This window comes from Salvelinus alpinus, chromosome 1 (assembly GCF_045679555.1).
Source record: "Salvelinus alpinus chromosome 1, SLU_Salpinus.1, whole genome shotgun sequence".
Taxonomy (NCBI): domain Eukaryota; kingdom Metazoa; phylum Chordata; class Actinopteri; order Salmoniformes; family Salmonidae; genus Salvelinus; species Salvelinus alpinus.
This window is the reverse complement of record NC_092086.1, coordinates 44,034,119-44,055,742: the sequence shown is the minus strand read 5'-3', so window position 1 is coordinate 44,055,742 and position 21,624 is coordinate 44,034,119. Positions and strand designations below refer to the sequence as shown.

At 40.7% G+C, this 21,624-nt stretch overlaps 1 protein-coding gene across 1 annotated transcript in view; it reads left to right on the top strand.

Annotated features, from left to right (window-relative positions):
• Positions 1 to 568: 568 nt before the first annotated feature.
• The window catches only part of LOC139538026 (histone deacetylase 5-like), a 98,153-nt gene continuing 77,097 nt past the window's right edge, over positions 569 to 21,624 (top strand). The window contains exons 1-2 of the mRNA XM_071340203.1: positions 569 to 731; positions 10,758 to 10,995. The gene's annotated coding sequence lies outside the window, so the exon portion shown is untranslated. The remainder of the gene's footprint in view (positions 732 to 10,757; positions 10,996 to 21,624) is intronic.

Below are 21,624 nucleotides of genomic sequence, written 5' to 3'. Positions count from 1 at the left end.
TCCATCAATAAGTTAATCAAAACATACTTTTACATCTGGTTAGCAATAATAGAGGAAATTATATCTAAAGAGAAAAACATCCTCACGTGTGCTACCTACATTTACAAATAGAATCCACATACTATTTATTTTCCCTTTCTTACTTCTACTATTTGCACATTGTTACAACACTGTACGTAGCCAGTAATAGACATTGATATGGCTCTATTCTTTTAAAGCTTTCACTGTTAATTTCTGTTTATTTCACTTTTGTTTATGATTTATTCCACATGCTTTGGCAATGTAAACATGTTTCCCATGCTCTAGTCTAGCATACTCTGTAACTTGCTGTTCTGAGTTACTGTATATCTAATAGGGGCGCCCAAGATTCACATTGATAGTCTTCCCAAAAAGATGCGCTACACATTCTGCGCAACCAAGATTTTGGTAGGAAACTTGCAGTCCTTTTCTTCTCCGAACGTGGTAGTAGTCTACCTCTGCGACTGTGTTGGGTATCTGTCCTGAGTTACTCATTGGGTGTTTAATCTATTTTTAGCGCCAACAGATGGGGTCACGTGACAGGGGACAAACGTCATTAATGTTGTTGGTGGAGGAGCTGAAAATATGGAGGAAAGAGAGTTGTGACAGGGAAAATTAGACATTTCACCCCCCCAAAATATTATTAAACCAATCAAGAAGTGTAACGGTCGAAGAGGCAATCGCCGAGCAGCGAAAAGGAGAACGACAATCAGGTACGTTATGTTTGCTGGGAGAGAATGTATCTTTCGTCTACTGCTGGTAAGAAAGGTTTTTTTTATACCGCGATATTTTCAGATGATGCGTTTGGTTACTCATGGCTAGCTAACAAGCTAGATAGTTGAGAGAATGCTATGAAGTTTTGATAGCTAGTTAACGTTAGCTAGCAAGCGAAGTTGCTTTAGCTAATGTAAATGTGCATGAAAGGATTGTTCTGATTTGGAAAATGTCAAGTTAACAAACTGACACATAGTATTAGCATCTGATTTAAAGCGTCAGTTAGCCAGGTTGTAATGTTCCCAGACGTCTAGTTAGCTTGCTAGCTAACGTTAGCTTATCAGCAGCCTACTTCCAGATAGTTTACGTTAACGTTACTAGCTAACGCAGGCTAACTTAGCTATCACATTTGAAAAATGTTTTTTTAGGGTGGGCGCTAAAAGCAGTACCGCAGCCGTCGGTGCCCTCTCCATGGCAATTTGTGTCCTCCATGTTTAGCAAATTGTGTTTTGTTCGAGTTGAAATGACTAGTTAGTTTGCCAGTTCTGCAATCGCCACTTCTTCTGGTAACCCCCATTGCAGTCGTCTGCAAGTTTGCGACGCCGCATTTTTTTTTTTTAGGTGATGGTGCCACTCGAGTTGGGGTCCCACTCCCTGCTAGTTGTTTCTATAGGTGTATACAGTTACTATGTCGGTGTGAGAGGATCCCACAGTCAGTTGCCTGTGTTTTTGCATAATCAATATAACGTTATATGCTAACTAACATAATGAGCTGCAACAAACACTCAAACTGAGAACTGTCCAATCTCTTCATTCAAAAACTCATTAATGGACACTCTTACTGACAGTTGTGGCTGCTTTGCGTGATGTATTGTTGTCTCTACCTTCTTGCCCTTTGTGCTGTTGTCTTTGCCCAATGTTTGTACCATGCTGTGTAGTCATGTGATGCTGCCCTGCTATGTTGTCTTGGGTCTCTCTTTATGTCGTGATGTGTGTTTGTCCTATATTATATTATTCATCCCAGCCCCTGTCCCCGCAGGCCTTTTGGTAGGCTGTCATTGTAAATAAGAATTTGTTCTTAACTGTCTTGCCTAGTTAAATGACATTTAACGCCACTAGTTTTACTGCGTAAATAAAAATGTGGATGGAAGTGAAATATCATAGCTTAGGCCAATTAACTCAATATCAGTGCCTTCCTTGCCCCCCAAAATACTAATTTGCATTCCTGGAAGCACCTTTTGTGCCTAGATAGTGGTGAAGTACAGACGGGTAGGTTTGCTCCTTATGTAGAGATGTCTGAATAGTTTCTTAATTTATGGTCCGTGTCAGTTATCACAATGGATTGTCTGCTGGCAAAGGCAAAGTTGTTTTTGCAGTTACTTTCATGATAGGCATAACTGTTATGAAAGGAACATGGCATTTATTAAAGGTAGTCCTAGATACTCAGTGTACAAAACATTACAACACCTTCCTAATATTGTTGCACCCCCCTTTTGCCCTCAATTTGTTGGGGAATGGCCTACAAGGTATCAAGTGTTCCACAGGGATGCTGGCCCATGTTGACTCCAAAGCTTCCCACAGTTGTGTCAAGTTGGCTGCATGTCCCTTGGGTGGTGGACCATTCTCGATACAAACAGGAAACTGTTGAGTGTGAAAAACCCAGCAGCACAGCAGTTGACACACTCAAACCAGTCCCCCTCACACCTACTACCATACCCTGTTCAAAGGTACTTAAATATTTTATCTTGCCCATTCACCCTCTGAATGACACATGCACATTCCATGTCTCAAGGCTTAAAAATTATTCTTGAACCTATCTCCTCCCCTTTATCTACACTGATTGAAGTGGATTTAACAGGTGACATCAATAATGGATCATAACCTTCACCTGGTCAGTTTGTCATGGAAAGAGCAGGTGTTCCTAATGTTTTGTACACTCAGTGTATATTCTACAGTGGATTCCAAAGTAAGGTTTTGATTTGTGGCTTGTTCTGTGCATGTACACACTAACATTTTACCTGCAGGCCACCCTAAACCCTATGAAAAGATGTGGCTTGTGGTTTTGGCTCGCAAGTCATTTGGCAGTCTTGCACAGCTCCGTTGTGCAGAAGTTGGATGGAGCCAGAGAGGTCATGGAGAAGGATTTCCTCCTAAAATGAAATTAATGACAAATGCCTGTCTTTGATTAAGTGTCAAAGATTTGCTAGAGATCAGTTGATTGACAGATGCTGCTTCTCACGTGTGTGTGTGTGTGTGTGTGTGTGGATGCCTCTCACAGTCCTCGAGTGGCCTTGCAAGTGTTCTTTTCATTGAAAATGGTTAAGTCCTTGTGCATGGAGTTGTACTGTTTTTAACTTTAATCATTGGATTTTGTTTAATATGTATGCCAATGTGAAGAATCTCAGCATCACTGTTGCTGTGGAATTGCCCTCCTTTAACAGTCATTCCAAGTAAATGAAGAACCGCTAGCTAAACCATCTCTAGCATCAGCTTTTTTGCTCAAGGGTTGCCTTGTCACACTCCTGATTTCTGCCCTCTTGGCTATCAGATAACCTGATCTTATCTGAACATCTGCATGTGCCCAGTTGAATTACATGGTGACAGATGTCAAGACTTAAAGGGTCACACATTGAGATACCATGTTCCATAGGGGACCTCTTCCTTATGAGGATATAAATAACATTTGCTTCAGACCATGGCCACTGAACAGTGTACATTTAAATGTGCTCTCTCTATGCGGGTCACTAATGTCTATTTTTGAAATGTGTCTCTTTTATATTGATTGCCTGAATTAAACTTGATGGGTCGAACTTTGCTTCTCTGATCTCGGACACCCAGAATTAAAAGCTTCCGTAGGTGTACTAACGTGACTAGCTAAGTCTTCATCCCTCTAAATGGAAACTCTCAGCCAGTTTCGGGCTTGTCTATTTGCCATCCCACAGGCTGTTGACAGATGCTACTACCATTTTTATGTTACGTGCATCTGTCCACGAGAGATTAGGCCTACTCCTTCATGAAATAGGTTCAGTATGTAAGATGGCAACTTCTTTATTTTTTTAATAAAAAAAACAGTTCATCAATGACGTGACGCAGTCACTTGTCCTGATGAATCACACAAGGTGTTGAAAAGGCTATTGAACAGCCCTGCCCATGCGCTGCACTGAAGATACAGGGCCTTGATGTTCGCCTATTCTGTATGCAATGCAAAAATGCATGGAAACTTGGATTCATACACTGTAGAAAACAGTGTTTAGGCTACAGTGTGAAGCAAAAATAACCTCAGCTGTATGTTAATGATTGAAACATGCTTTCTGTGCTGAAATCTTTAAAAAAATATATATATATCCCGGAAACCTGGTTACCAGTGTTGATCGGATAAAACCCACAGTTGACAGCCTCCACCCAATATTCCATGCACGTTTACAATACTAGCCCCCAGAAAGCATATTCTTGGAGAAATGGGCATGTGACTGGTTCAAATTCCAGAAGGAATAGGTGCCAGCCTCCTACCCTTGAGCAATGTGCTGACCCAAAATTGTTTTGATTGTATCATTTCTGTGAGGCACTTCAGTGTTGGGGAAAAATTATTTGACTGAAGTGAGTAATTTGGTGTCTGGATCCTAATGAAACATCCTTGGACCAGTTATAAGGCCATTGCCTAGACATGCTTCATTGGACTACATTTTTAATCAACTAACTAGGCCTATCTCTCAGCTATTTAAGTGAACAATTTATTTTCAAGGTAAATTAAAGGTTCCGCACTGCCATTGAGAGCCTGCATGTTCTCTGTAATTTATGTAAGGTGTGGCGTCAAGGGGAGATGGGGCCATTTCGTCACTGCTGGTGGGAAAGGCGCTGCTGAGTGCAGTGTCCCTCCTTTCTCCTTGAGATTCTGCTGGTCGCTCTCTCGCCTTGACTCTGAGGGCTGGCTGAGGGGAATGTGCAGCAGCAGCACACATTTTTGCTGGGTTAGTGAGTGTCAGACCCCATCTTTGGTTCTGTTTATAAGAGCACAACGGATCCTCCTTATGTGGTTCTGATTTTGGACCAGACCTGACTCTGTGCCACAGGCCTTTCTGTTGCATTGCCGGAAGGCCATTGCATTCATAAATGCTATGCAATAAAGTTTGACAGCAGCCAATTTAAACATGAAGCACATTTGATTGTTGCAAATTGATTTGCTCCTGCTTAAAGCTCCCACTGCAATTCTAAGAATTTCTTGGTGTAGAATTTCTGTGCTTCATATGTTGAACCATTTTAAGTCATGGCTTCAAGCAAAGGCTGATGCCAAGGTCTGAGGACAGAGCATGTCACTTAGCAGCACTTCCTGGCTGTTGGAGGGACAGGTATTTTCAGTGATAATGTGAGGAGACGGAGACCCCCACTTAGGGTATTCGCCGGATGAGTCTCCTTGCACCATCATGCAGTGGTACTGCAAAGAGAAAAAAAAAGAAAAAAAAGATGAACTGATATTTTTATCCCCATTCGTACGTCATTAGGCTAATGCAGCCGGTGAAAGCGGCTAGGCCAGCAGTCAGAAGTGGTTAAAGGTTCTAAATACCCTGCGACAAGGCATCCCATTATCTCTGTGACACGGTTTCTATAACCAAGCTTCCGGTGTATGCCGTGATGAAGCCAGGCCCTTGCCGGAGCATGTCATCTGACCGAGTGCCTTGGGATCCTGCAGGGGGAGAGTTGCTTACCAACTTCTGGATTATCACAGAGAGCCATTTGCTTCGCCCCATACCACACCCTAGACACGTTTTCAGATTTAGCTGACATATTGTATGCAATTACAGGAAATGTCATCCTCCGTGGGTGTACAGGATAAAGGCATAGGTTAATGGCACTTAGTCCCAGACGTTAGAAAGGCTGCATAAAATTAACAATTTCAAAAGTATAAATTCAATTTTAGCTGTTTCCTGCAATTGGTGCAACAATGCCTTCCTGTCACAAATTGGCCTTGGTGATTTTGGTATCTAAACGTGTTAGTGAGTGACTGACTAAATTACATGTTCCTGTCGTTAGTCTAATCCTCATGACTGTTCCCAGATAACGTTGCAAAACCAAACAAAACCCTAGAGAAAGATGAATATATTTAGTCGATGTGCTGACAAGAGGCCAGTGTTAAACCGGAGGGGACATCTGAGGAGAGTAGTTTTAAGAGCATTAAACGATCAGCGACGTGTTTGGGCACGACGCCTGAGAGCTTTGCTTCAGTACGGAATGCACAGGGACGGCGGTACTGCATGGGCTTTCAGCGCTAACTCCGCTCCATTAAATCATATGGCTTAGAGGCGAGACTTCCGCGACTGATGAGTGGGACTTAGATCCGCTTTCCAGGAATTACACTGCAGTGGTAATTAGGGCTGGGGCGACATGGCCTAAAAATCATCTAGATTTGTTCACATTTATGGCCAATTCACTTTGTATATTCTAGTCAAAAGTTTGGACACCTACTCATTCAATGGTTTTTCTTAATTTTTTCAATTTTCTACATTGTAATAGTGAAAACTATGAAATAACACATGGAATCATGTAGTAACCCAAAAAAGTGTTAAACAAATCAAAATATATTTTATTTGAAATTCATCAAAGTAGCCACCCTTTGCCTTGATGACAGCTTGGCACACTTGGCATTTTCTCAACCAGTTTCACCTGGAATGCTTTTCCAACAGTCTTGAATGAGTTCCCACACATGCTGAGCACTTGTTGGCTGCTTTTCCTTTACTCTGCGGTCCAACTCATCCCAAACCATCTCAATTGGGTTGAGGTCGGGTGGTTGTGGAGGCCAGGTCATCTAATGCAGCCCTCCATCACTCTCCTTCTTGGTCAAATAGCCCTTACACAGCCTGGAGGTGTGTTGGATCATTGCCCTGTTGTAAAAACAAATTATAGTCCCACTAAGCCCAAACCAGATGGGATGGTGTAATGCTGTGGTAGCCATGCTGGTTAAGTGTGCCTTGAATTCTACAGTGTCAGACAGTGTCACCAGCAAAGTACCATTCCCACCTCCATGCTTCACGGTGGGTACAACACATGTGGAGCTCATCCGTTCACCTACCCTGCGTCTCACAAAGACACGGTGGTTGGAACCAACAATCTCAAATTTGGTCTCATTAGACCAAAGGATTAGATTAGCACCAATGTCCTTCTGTTTGTGTTTCTTGGCCCAAGCAAGTCTCTTCTTATTGCTGTCCTTTTAGTAGTCTTTGCAGCAATTTGACCATGAAGGCCTGATTTAACACAGTCTCCTCTGAACAGTTGATGTTGATGTCTGTTACTTCAACTCTGCAGCCAAAATAAAAGCTACAATCTGAGGTGCAGTTTACCAAAATTAACTTATCCTCTGCAGCAGACGTAAAACAAAGGAGATGGTCGTAGACTACAGCTCCACTACGGGGCTGTAGTGGAGCAGGTTGAGGGCTTCAATTTCCTTGGTGTCCATCACCAACAAACTATCATGGTCCAAACACACTAAGACAGTTGTGAAGAGGGCACGACAACACCTATTTCCCCCTCAGCCGACTGAAAAGATTTGGCATGGGTCCCCAGATCCTCAACGTTCTACAGCTTCACCATCGAGAGCCTCCTGACTGGTTGCATCACCGCCTGGTGTGTCAACTGCTCAACCTCAGACTGCAAGGCACTACAGAGGGTAGTGCGTATGGCCCAGTACATCACTGGGGCTAAGTTTCCTGTCATCTGGGACCTCTATACCAGGCGGTGTCAGAGGAAGGCCCTAAAAATTTCCAAAGAATCCAGCCACCCTAGTCATAGACTGTTCTCCACCCCCCCCCCCCCCATTACCTCGAATAACCTGGTGCCCAGCACATTGACTTTGTACCGGTACCCCCTGTATATAGCCTCGCTACTATTATTTTTTTGTTGCCCTTTAATTATGTTTCTTTTTATACATTTTATTTAACTTCAGTTTATTTTAGTAAATCATTTCTTAACACTTTATTGTTGGTTAAGGGCTTGTAAGTAAGCATTTCACTAAGGTCTACATCTGTTGTATTTGGCGCATGTGACATACAGTTTGATTTGAACTCTGGGTCTTCCTTTCCTGTGGCGGTCCTCATGAGAGCCAGTTTCATCATGACTGACCTTCATGTCTTGAAGTATTGATGGACTGTCGTTTCTCTTTGCCTATTTGAGCTGTTCTTGCCATAATCTGGACTTGGTCTTTTACCAAATAGGGCTATCTTCTGTATATCAACCCCACCTTCTCACAACACAACTGATTGGCTCAAACGCATGAAGGAAAGAAATTCCACAAATGAGCTTTTAACAAGGCACACCTGTTAATTGAAATGCATTCCAGATGATTACCTCATGAAGCTGGTTGAGAGAATGCCAAGAGTGTGCAGCGCTGTCATCAAGGCAAAGGGTGGCTACTTTGAAGAATCTCAAATATATATAAAATATATTTAGATTTGTTTATTTTTTGGTTACTACATGATTCCATATGTGTTATTTCATAGTTTTGATGTCGTCACCATGCTACATTGTAGAAAATAGTAAAAATAAAGGAACCCTTGAATGAGTAGGTGTGTAAACTTTTGACTGGTACTGTAAGTGCTGAAAACCGTGTCTCCCTATATAAAAAAAGATGGAGAACAAGCTATGAAGGAAAATTACTGGAGTTTTGGTACAGACAACTAGTGCACAAATAGTATTGCAGTATTGTCCAAACGATACATATCGGGTTATTATTTGATGATATATTGTAACTATATTGAATTGAATTTATTTATATTTATTTTTGGCCACTTGTGTCCATATTACCTATTCTGTTGGACCCAACCTCAAATGCAAACAGTGAGTTGAAACCGCTTGTCACAGAGAGGAAGAAGTGGTCTCATCTCTTTTTGTTGTGAGTGGCATGGGGAAGGGCTTGGTGTGAATGGGAAGGTGCACAGTCACAGCAGAAGGAGCGAAGGAGATGACCAAAAAGACATGAGAACAAGCGGACATAAGTGCTCATAAAAACAAAAAACAATTGTGATTCAGGCATTTTGAATACAGCGCTAAAACATGCATTCAAATTAATAGTAATGCACCAACATGTGCACCTTTGGACACACACACACGTGCTGTCGCATAGCAGCCTACACCCGCCACCCTTTGTTTGCCTGTATAGGTTACTGTTTGCCATCTGTGTGCATTTAAAAAAACAGATGTACAATTTCAGTATGGAATTATAATGTAAATGCACACTGATATAGACTTCCAACATTAAACAAATATTTGCAGAAATGCCAAATCTTTACATCATCTGTCACCCAAGCCGTACGTCCTGCCCATGCAGTTGCTCCCTCTGCCCAGTAGGTGAGGCCGCAGGTCCAGGGAGGGACACTGTCCAAAACGCAGGGTGCCCCAGTGGGCTGTGGAACTGCCAGGACTCCTGTAGGATGCAGACCCAACAGCAGCTGCAGAGCAAACTGAGATGAATGAGGATTAAGCATAAAGCAGGCACTTTGTTATTTATTTTACTGTGTGATGTAATGGAGCCAACATCGCACGTTAAGGATTTAACCATGTGTTCAAATCATCAAAGGTCATTGCTGTCTATTAATGAGAGAGACAATTGGCACTGTGCCAGTGTTCATCCAGCTGTGTGAATATAAAAAATTTACATTTGTATGATGTAATTTGCTCTGGATAAGGTCTGCAAATTGTGTGAATAACCTCTGTAAAAACAACTTTAACTTAATGCATATAGCAATTTGCATCCATTTTATTGCATGTGATGAGGCTACATTGACAGGAGTTTATTGAATATTTATTTAGAATATTTGCTGCTTTTTGTTAAGTTCATCCGCTTAAGGTGAAACGGCGCCACTGTTCGCCCCCAGCGCATTTATTGTTTTTGATTTGTTGATGAAAATGGGGAGAGGAGCATCTAGCATGGCAACAAAAACAATGTGCAGTACCTCTGCTCTTATATCGTGCATGCAATGATGTCTGAGGGAAATTAACTGTCAGTTTGAAGATACTTCTGTTGTAATATCGCAAACAGACGTGGCATATTCACCAAGTACGGATTCCAGATTTTAAAGGCTAATTGGAATAAAGAGAATATAGATTTTCATTTATGTTGGGCAGAACCCTGGATGGATGGAATCAGAGCTCCCATGGTGAAATCCCCTTGTAAAAATGTGTGACATGGATATAATAGCTATACGAGATCTCGGAAGCAACAACTAAGGTTTTATTTATTTTGCAACCTAAGAAATAGACTATCATAAGTGAAATGTTACAGAGCAGGGAGAAATTTACACAATTAAGTAATTTAGAATGTGTGTTTACACATTCACACTGATGAAATGACTAAGTAGCCTATTGTTTTAGAACAGAGGCCCAGCTTAGAAAGACTGCACATATTGACACTGTCCATTTGTCCACTCACCATGCTTCTCAATGACCCCAGGTGAGACTGGGGGCCAGTATGGGTATTGCAGTGCAATGCCTCCTCCTCCATCCCCAGGGGGAGTGTGGGTATCGTAGTGTTGCTGTCTCTCTCTCGTCTCTGCAGACCCCAGGCTGCATGACTCATCCCATTAACAGCTCTGCGAGTGCTTTTCGGCGGAGGCAAACTGACTAACACCCCCTCCCTCACCTTCCCTCAAAGCAAAACAATTTTCCACATTTCAGACACTGTCTTTAGCAACTAGACTTTTTTTATGAGTTAAAAAAAGTATTTTATTCCACTCCAGACTACCATTAATGTAAAATCATTGGTCATCTGTTTATCATGGTGGTAGTCGGGGAGGGAGAAAGTTGCAAATGGAGGTAGCCCAACTGCTTATTTGGCCTGTGCGTAACAACTAATCTTGACTGGAAGATCACCTACTCTGTCATTGTCTGACTAAGCAAAATTGGAGTCGAAAACTAACATTACTGAATTACTTATGAATGCTGGCCATGCTATCTGCAGCGGCCAGGAGTGTGAGGAGGTATGGTTACCAGGATCATTGAACTGCAGCTGGCTAACTCTTGTTCATTTGTGACTATTGCAGTGGGATTGACTCGAAGAGGAGCCTACTGATCCACCATACCTCTGGACCAAAGTCATGGCCGACGCAGAAGACCCACTTTAGAACCTTCAGTCCATTCCCAAACACAAGCAAATACACACTCGCCTAAAGCTTTATCCTAATTCTTATTACCTTCAACTTGACTGAGTTTTGGAACAACAAAGACCACTAACGCAATCATCTCTGGCTTCTCCGTTCATCATTTCTGCCAACACCACAGGTAAGTCTGGTTTTCTTTCCTCCAGCTTTTTTTTCTTCATGAAATGCCAAAGAAGCCCCCCCCCCCCCCCCCTCCCCTGGTGACCTCTTACCCCTCTGATCCTGTCCATGAGCTCCCCTCAGGGCATTACTCATGTGTTGTGATTTCCTTGAGTTACTTACAAGTTTGTTTGACGACAGGAAACCAGCATCTCAAAGTCTGGTGCTTTATGGTGGCTATATGGTTCACCATTGAACTTGTACACACGTTATCACTTTTATCTTAAATAAGTTGTCAAACTGGAGTAATTATTCAGAATTATATCCAGTAGCAGGATGTGTTCATGGGTCTCTTAAACAATATACATTTATGCTCTCATGATTCCAGTTGGTTTAAGTTCCTCTACACATGGGCTATCCTTTATCAGAATAAATCCTAACAACAACAACCTGTGGATTCTCTTACTGGCTGCTCTCTTCTCCAATCTCTTTCTGTCTATATTTAGAACCGCTGACGACTGACCAGACCTTTATTAACCTCCCATCCCCCTAATGACGTCTTTGAATGTCACTGGGTGCCGTGGCAACCCTGACTGCTCTGTGAAAGGCCTGGAGGGTTGTCTGCTCATTGGACAGTACACTAGAGCAAACATGACTACTGTTTTTTTGTACTATGAGTTGTGGCTTGTGTGTAGCTAGTATCTTTGGCGATATATAGTGTTCGTGTTGTCTTTATGTTAATAGCATTTGAGGCAGTAGGGCAGGAAAGCCTTCCGATCGGTAGGTGCAGCAATACTGCAAAGCTAACTGGTCATGAAGATGAGCTCAGGCCGTCTTAGACTGTGACCACAGCAACAACAATGCAGACACGTTGTAGAATTTTTGCAGAAAATCTAACCATCCTGTGCCAGCCTTCTTATGAGAGTTGAACATGCAGTACAATGACTGGACTTATTTTATCTGCAGATAGAAGTGCATTGACATTCAAAACACTTTTTTGAAGTTACCATTAACTCCAACTGAACAGGTGTCAAACTGTGATGTCCTACTTTATACACCGCCACATGAGAAAACAATACCTGAATAATCCCGAACACCCAAAAGGGCCTTACAGGTAGCGCTGCAGAGAATTTACTCTGTTCTCTGTGTTGCGTCACCCACCTGTTCGATCAGCCAGGAACACGAGAGCTCCTCCAAGAGCTTGAATCCTGCTAAGGCAAGAATGTGTTAAGTTGTCCGGAGGTACCGGACCGAGGGGCTTGTATAGCATAAGGGCCTTTGTTAGCCAGGTAACGTTCTGTTTTGTGCTGTTCCAAGAGGCTAAAAAGGTCATGATGGCTGTAGAAAAGCACCCGTAAGTGGCCTGCATGAAGGTAATTGGTGACCCATTAAAAAAATAAAATAATAATAATAATAAAAAAAAAGTGCATTGTAGAGCTGGCACGGTAAATTGACACTGATCACTTATCGCAGGAATTTATTGATGGTTCATTACAATAAGTAGCCTATAGTAGAGAAATATGAAGTTTGAAATGACACACGTTTTTCTAATACAGTGCCTTCAAAGTATTCATACCCCTTGACTTTTTCCACATTGTTGTTAGACTGAATTCAAAATATATATTTAATCTGTTTTGTCACCCATCTACAAACAATACCCCGTAAGTGTTTGCATTTTTAGCTATTTAATTTGTCGGTCTACCCGGTGGACTGGCCAATCTGAAATCCGTTCCTTCAAATTTGATACTAGCCTACGTGAGATTTCATAACTTTTAAACATGACCAGAGAGACTGACAAATAATACAGCAAAGAGGTGCTGTTTTTATAAGTGAGTTCATGTTGAATTTTTTTTATTCTGCACTGTCCCATATTTTTCAAAACTATTACAAAACAAAACTCCTACTCGCGCTGCAATGAATGAGTAGCCGAGTGTATAGATAGACAATAATAATAATAATAAAAACCCAAGGCTATTTGAATATTGATGAATATTTCACTTTCTCTGGTCATAGGAACGACATTAATTTGTGCTTGAGGCAGATGCGGTGCGACTCGTTTCACCATCAGGTGGAAGACTGTCCCCTCCGGTGATACTGACCAGAGAAAGGAAGGAGAGAGCAGGGATCGCGAGAGGCTGACCCTCTGCTGCTCTTTCCCTCCCTCCGCTGAGACTAATGCCGTGTTCAAAACAACTAGGAACTCGGGCATCTATGACTTCAATGCGCTCATGCCAACTGGGAACTCGGAATAAAACGAGATCTGACTGGGAAAAATATTGTGTTATAAAACGGTAATCCAACTTGGAATTCCAAGGCGGAAACTCTGGCATCTTTCTAGAGCCCTGACTTTCCGACCTGAACATCACTGATGTTGTGATTTCATTCCCGCCCCCCCATTTTTTTTTTCTCCTCTTCATAATTTCAGTTGTCTTAATCACCATCAGATGCAGGTAGCTTACCATCTGTCCAGTAACATAAATATTCAAATTATTTCAATTTATACTCTACTGTGGCTCGCAAGTGCTACACCAACTGATGATCTATTTTATTATCAAAGCTCGAGTTTTGAAATATAATGTGGTCTGAGATTAACAATATTGGCTTGCCAGGCATATAGCCAATATGCTGTGATAATGTATTAGGCCTGCCTACTGCACAAACCTGATTCCTACAGAACTGCAATTTTTTTTTAAAGTCATGTTTAAAACAATATAAGTGGTAGATCTCGGCATGCTTTTTTTTTAAATGCGAAAGTGATCTTTACTCAAAGGTTGGTGACCACGGCCTCAATGCCAAAATGAAAATGTGTTTTTAGGCATTTTTGACCATTTTATTGAAAAGGTAATGCAGAAATATCACATTTACATAAGTATTCACACCCCTGAGTCAATACTTTGGAAGCACTTTTGGCAGCGATTACAGCTGTGGCTTTCTGGGTAAATCTCTAAGACCTTTTCACACCTGGATTGTTTAATATTTGCCTATCATTCATGCTTTCTAAATTCTTCAAGCTCTGTCAAATTGGTTGTTGATCATTGCTAGACAACCATTTTCAAGTCATCCCAAGGTTTTGACTTAAATCTACTTAAATCTAACTCGGCACCTCTGGAACATTCACTGTGTTCTTGGTAAGCAACACTAGTGTAGATTTGGCCTTGTGTTTTAGGTTATTGTTCTGCTGAAAGGTGAATTCATCTCCCAGTGTCTGGTGGAAAGCAGACTAAACAAGGTTTTCCTCTAGGATTTTTGTCTGTACTTCGCTCCATTCCTTCTATTTTTTTATCCTGAACCTCCCCAGTCCTTAACGATTACAAGCATACCCATAACATGATGCAGCCGCCACTATGCTTGAAAATATGGAAAGTGGTACTCTGTATATAGCCTTGTTATTGTGTTACTTTTATTTTTTACTTTTATTTTTTACTTTAGTTTATTTGGTAAATATTTTCTTAACCAACAATGCAGTTCAAGAAAGAGTTAAGGGCTTCTAAGTAAGCGTTTCATGGTAAGGTCTACTACACCTGTTGTATTTGGTGCATGTGACAGTTTGATTTATTTAATGTATAGGATTTGCCCCCAACAACATAACACTTTGTATTCAGGACAAAAAGTTTGCCACATTTTTTGCAGTATTACTTTAGTGCCTTTTTGCAAACAGGATGCATGTTATGAGATTTAAAAAAAATAATCTGTACAGCCTTCTCTTCATTCTGTCAATTAGGTTAGTAACTACAATGTTGTTGATCCATCCTCCATTTGCTGCTATTACAGCCATTAAACTATGTAACTGTTTTAAAGTCACCATTGATCTCATGGTGAAATCCCTGAGCGGTTTCCTTCCTCTCCGGCAACTGAGTTAGGAAGGATGCCTGTATCTTAGTGACTGTAGTGACTGGGTGTATTGACACACTATCCAAAGTGTAATTTAAAAACTTCACCATGCTCAAAGGGATATTCAATGTCTGCTTTTTTTACACATCTACTAATATGTGCCCTTTGCGAGGCATTGGAAAACCTCTCTGGTTGAATCTGTGTTTTGAAATTAACTTGACTGAGGGACCTTTACAATTATCTGTATGTGTGGGATACAGAGATGAGGAAGTCATTAAAAAATGACGTTAAAGATGCACTATGCAGAAATCGCTCCACCTTTTCCTGGTTGTTAAAATTCAAATAGTTAGCATAATTTCTGTTTGTGACACAACAAGTCTAGTCGAGTCATTGTACCATTTTAAATCACTATGAAATATATTTTCCATTACAGTATTGTATTTTCTGCTGTTTGAAGATAATGTGCAAAAACAAAACTTAAAAACAGGAAGCATAGAAATAACTTGAATTTGGTCGGTTCTCCCAAAAAGTTACATATTGCAGCTTTTAAACACTTATTGCGCACAGAGCGAGTCCATGTGACTTGTTAAGCACATTTTTACTCCTGAACTTACGCTTTCCATAACAAAGGGGTTGAGTACTTATTGACTGAAGACATTTATTTTATTTTAAACTTACCTCCACTTTGACATTATGGGGTATTGTGTGTGTGTGTGTAGGCCATTAAAATCTCAATTTAATCAATTTTAAAAAATTGTGTCTAAAACAACAAAGTCGAGGGATGTTAATATGAATACTCTGAAGGTACTGTATGTGAGATTTGAGATGGCTACAACCATCAAACAATTAGTAGTAGTTTTAAAGGATACATAACATTAGCTGAACTTAGCGTTCTATTTATCATTATTCAGGTAATCTATGCAATATGGATTTTTGTCCATATCGCCCAGCTGTAGTGCTTTGTACGTATTATGTGACCAACCGCTCTCCAATAGATGAGCCCACCGTCGCTGGGCAAAGACAATCACAGCCATATTTACATTCAGTTTCTCTGTATAATGAGTTAAAACTAAGGGCCTTTATGTTCCTTTTGAACGTGCTTGTTTCCAGAAAGGTTTTGACTCCGTTCCAATGTGAGTGGCAAGTTCCTATCTTGACTGCAGGAACATATTGATTTGCATCAATCAACACAAGCTAAACCAGCTGCTTACAGACATTCTCTATTTTCTTTAATTCGTTGTCCTTCTTTCTCACATTGTGTTTCCCCCCAATTGTTATAGGCTAGCCTGTCAAGGCATTCTTACATTACCATTTGATATGATCAGTAGACCTTTCCACTTGCACAGTCCCTGTCATCCTGTATACGGGTTGAACATGGCAGTTTTTGTCATTGATAAGCGGATTGGAACGCAGTGGCTGTAGAGTAACATGCTATACATGACGTCAGAGCTCAGATTCTAGCTTCACAGCACGGTATCGGTTTTGACTGACAGCTATTATAAACTTGAGCACCGTGCGTGACAAGTTTCCCTCATCCCGCCCGCTAATTGGGCGACATTTGAAATGGTCTTGGTGAGGGAAACGCTGTAAATGAGAGGAGTGGATGTGTTCTGAAAGATGAGACATTGAGTGTTATAATATGGCTTTGATGTCATACAAGCAAACCTAACACCTGTGAGTCCAAATGTGCACTTCAAATTTCCATATTTGAAAACATGTAATTTACAGTATTAACGTTTATGGGCGCTATGTTTGATCCAAAGTTACAAGGATGACATGCTTTGCATGCTGAATAAAGTAGAGAGTAGAGAACACACGATATTTGTATGAGTTCAAAATGGGTCAAAATTATACAAAGATATCCACACAAAAAATTAAATTAAATAAAAATCATATGCATTTCTGGTAAAATAACAACCCAATGTTTATCACCTGTGTTTCATGTGTTTTGATCTGTCCCCAAATGTAATATTGTTCACCTGCGTGTCATGAATGAGTCTGATTGGGATAGACAAAATCAACATGCAGACGCACACTTGGAGCTGGTTTGGTCAAGGTGTAATACCCTGGGTTGACCTGAACAGAATGAGCCTAGGTTTGTCGTGTTGAGAGTTTTCCGCAGAACACTAACTTGAATGCACTCATGACTCCATTCTATGCACAGCAAAATTGCAATCTGTTTGTTTTGAAGTGCCTTTTGAAAGCCTAACACTGTAAGATTGTATATTATGTTGGCAATATATTAAGCTTTCAAATGATTCCCCCCTGACCCAGATAGGGATTTATCTTTAAAAGTTTTGGGATTGCCTAAACAACAACTGGAATTGTGTGAAGGTAGGGACGCAGGGCAAGTGTGCTTGCCTCAGTTCCTCAATGGCAAAGCTAGGAGAGTTCAAAAAAGCACCTCTATAGTTGAAGGGTCTTTCCTTGTTATAAAAGTGCATTTGGAGAGGTGTGGACACTAGTTGGACCTCTCACTCAAACCCTTCTTGAACCTACTGCAATGAATATTCTTATGTAACAATGTATCCAGAGTATTTTCAGATTTTGTTATTGGCAAATGCTGTGAAATGTACAGTAAATGTACATAAAATCAACAGTGTAAAGTTTGGATTCAGACCTGTACCCGGTGAACTGTTTCCCATTTTCATGCATATGCTTTTAAAAATATTTCTTCTGTTAGAAAAATGTAAATTTGTCCCTATCCATATAGGCCTATTCCCACAAGTTTAAGGGGTGAACAGTTGCATATTCCCCAAAATAAATAGAACTTGACAATGTTTTATTTTTCAATGACCTGATTTTTATTTTTTTATTCTAAATTATTTCTATCAATTAATATTTCAAATCATCACTTATTTGTAACTCCTCCATTTTCTATGGCTATATTTAGCATACAGTGTTTACAATATGACTTGAATTGGAATCTCATTCAAGGAAGTAAATAGGGATGTAAATGTCAATAATGCAGTGTGAAATATTGACAGTTCAGTCTCTTAGAACTCCAAGTGCGGTAAATAACAAAAGTTTTTCAGGATTAATTAATTTATTATCTGAACATTTATTTTAATAAATAAAGGTGTTATCTGCTACAGCAGAACATTGCAGTTGGTGCTGAGCAGAGAATGAGTCATCACTGCGTTCTATTTGAGGAAATTGAATCTGTGAATCCTCGTGTGTGTGTGTAGCTTCTATGTGTGAGCACATTTGCACAATTGTAGTAAAAGTTTACCTCCTTCTGCTTTTATGATGTGAGTCACAAATTTTAGATCTATAATTTATTATCTACAGAACATTCAGAAATTATTGAGACCCCTTGACTTTTTCCACATTGTTACGTTACAGCCTTATTCTAAAATTGTTTTTTCCCCCCCTCAATCAATCTACACACAATACCTCTAATGACAAAGCAAATAAAGGTTTAGAAATTTTTGTAAATCTATAAATGTATCGCATTAATCACATTTCATAAGTATTCAGACCCTTTACTCAGTACTTTGTTGAAGCACCTTTTGGCAGCGATTACAGCCTAGAGTCTTCTTGGGTATGACGCTACAAGCTTGGCACACCTGTATTTGGGGAGTTTCTCCAGTTCTTCTCTGCAGATCCTCTCAAGCTCTTTCAGGTTGGATGGGGAGCATCGCTGCACATCCTATTTTCAGGTTTCTCCAGGGATGTTCAAGTCAGGGCTCTGGCTGGGCTACTCAAGGACAATCAGAGACTTGTCCCGAAGCCACTCCTGCGTTGTCTTGGCTGTGTGTTTAGGATCGTTGTCCTTTTGTGGAAGGTGATCCTTCGCCCCAGTCTGAGGTCCTGAGCGCTCTGCAGGTTTTAATCAAGGATCTCTCTGTACTTTGCTCGGTTTATCTTTCCCTTGATCCTGACTATTCTTCCAGTCCCTGCCGCTGAAAAACATCCCCACAGCATGATGCTGCCACCACCATGCTTCACCGTAGGGATGGTGCCAGGTTTCCTCCAGACGTGACGTTTGACATTGAGGCCAAATAGTTCAATCTTTGTTTCATCAGACCCAGAGAATCTTGTTTCTCATGGTCAGAGTCCTTTAGGTGCCTTTTGTCAAACTCCAAACGGGCTGTCATGTGCTTTTTACTGAGGAGTGGCTTCCGTTTGGCCACTCTACCATAAAGGCCTGATAGGTGGAGTGCTGCAGAGATGATTGTTCTTCTGGAAGGTTCTCCCATCGCCACTGAGGAGCTCTGTCAGTGACCATCGGGTTCTTGGCCACCTACCTGACCAAGGCCATTCTCCACTGATTGCGCAGTTTGGCTGGGCGGCCAGCTCTAGGAAGAGTCTTGGTGGTTCCAAACTTCTTCCATTTAAGAATGATGGATGCCACTGTGTTCTAGGGGATCTTCAATGCGGCAGAATTTTGAGAACCCTTCCCCAGGTCTGTGAAGCGACAATCTTGTCTCGGTGCTCTATGGACAATTCCTTTGACCTCATTGCTTGGTTTTTGCTCTGACATGCACTGTCAACTGTGGGATCTTTTTATAGAGGTGTGTGTGTGTGACTCCAAGTTGTAGAAACACCTCAAGGATGAACAATGGATGCACCTGAACTGAATTTCGTGTCTCATAGCAAAAATAAGGTTTTTATTTTAAATAAATGAATAATTGTTTTTTGGATCTGAATACTTTCCGACTGCACTGTATGTGCGGGTGCATCACTTAAACACTGCATATTCCAATTCTGCAGAAATTCATATTTTGCATAATAACATGCCTAAAAACCGTAAAAGTTATAATTTTAATGGTCCCTCCTACTCCATTTCCTAATTATAACAAAGCCATTACATTGAGATGTCTTTTTTATTCGTTGGTTATAAAATACAATTTATTTGGTCACATGCTTCGTAGACAGTGGGTGTAGACTAACAGTGAACTGCTTACTTACTTAGGTCCTTTTCCAATAATGTGGAGTTAAAGAAAAATGTGTATAAAATGGTGACGTGAATAAAAAGAACGAGTACAAATAACATGGCTATAATAATGAGTAGAGAATAACATGGCTATATACAGGGAGTAACAGCACCGAGTTGATATGCAGGGGTATGAGGTAATTGAGGTAGCTATGTAGTGTACATATACAGTTGAAGTCGGAAGTTTACATACACTTAGGTTGGAGTCATTTAAAACTCATTTTTCAACCACTCCACAAATTTCTTGTTAACAAACTATAGTTTTGGCAAGTCGGTTAAGACATCTACTTTGTGCACAAGACAAGTAATTTTTCCAACTATTGTTTACAGACAGATTATTTCACTTAGAATTCACTGTATCACAATTCCAGTGGGTCAGAAGTTTACATACTGTGCCTTTTAAACAGCTTGGAAAATTCCAGAAAATGATGTCATGGCTTTAGAAGCTTCTGATAGGCTAATTGACATAATTTGAGTCAATTGGAGGTGTACCTGTGGATGTATTTCAAGGCCTACCTTCAAACTCAGTGCCTCTTTGCTTGACATCTATGGAAAATCAAAAGAAATAAGCCAAGACCTCAGAAAAACAATTGTAGACCTTCAAGTCTGGTTCATCCTTGGCAATTTCCAAATGCCTGAAGGTACCACGTTCATCTATACAAACAATAGTATGCAAGTATAAACACTATGGGACCACACAGCCGTCATACCGCTCAGGAAGGAGACGCGTTCTGTCTCCTCTAGATGAACGTACTTTGGTGCAAAAAGTGCTAATCAATCCCAGAACAACAGCAAAGGACCTTGTGAAGATGCTGGAGGAGACGGGTACAAAAGTATCTATATCCACAGTAAAACGAGTCCTATATCGACATAACCTGAAAGGCTGCTCAGCAAGGAAGAAGCCACTGCTCCAAAACCGCTGTTAAAAAGCCAGATTACGGTTTGCAAATGCACATGGGGACAAAGATCATACTTTTTGGAGAAATGTTCTCTGGTCTGATGAAACAAAAATAGGACTATTTGGTCATAATGACCATCATGTTTGGAGGAAAAAGGGGGATGCTTGCAAGCCGAAGAACACCATCCCAACCATGAAGCACGGGGGTTGCAGCATGTTGTGGGGGTGCTTTGCTGCAGGAGGGACTGGTGAACTTCACCAAATAGATGGTGTCATGAGGATGGAAAAGTATATGGATATATTGAAGCAACATCTCAAGACATCAGTCAGGAAGTTAAAGCTTGGTCGCAAATGGGTCTTCCAAATGGACAATGACCCCAAGTACTTCCAAAGTTGTGGCAAAATGGCTTAAGGACAACAAAGTCAAGGTATTGGAGTGACCATCACAAAGTCCTGACTTCAATCCCAAGGAAAATTTGTGGGCAGAACTGAAAAAGCTTGTGCGGGCAAGGAGGCATACAAACCTGACTCAGTTACACCAGCTCTGTCAGGAAGAATGGGCCAAAATTCACCCAACTTATTGTGGAAGGCTACCTGAAACGTTTGACCCAAGTTAAACAATTTAATTCTAGCAAATACACTCAATTAGTATAAACGTCTGACCCACTGGGAAGCAATAAAAGCTGAAATAAATCATTCTCTTTACTGTTATTCTGACATTTCACATTCTTAAAATAGTGGTGATCCTAACTGACCTAAGACTTTTTTTTACTAGGATTAAATGCCAGGAATTGAGAAATTGACTTTAAATGTATTTGGCTAAGGTGTATGTAAACCTCCGACGTCAACTGTAGGTAGGGGTCCAGTGACTAGCAGCAGCTTATGTGGTGTGTAAAGTATTAGTAATGTGTTGAAAAATCAATAGTTACACATCACAATATTAATTTTGGGCGACATTGATATTTGACCCAAGTATTATAATT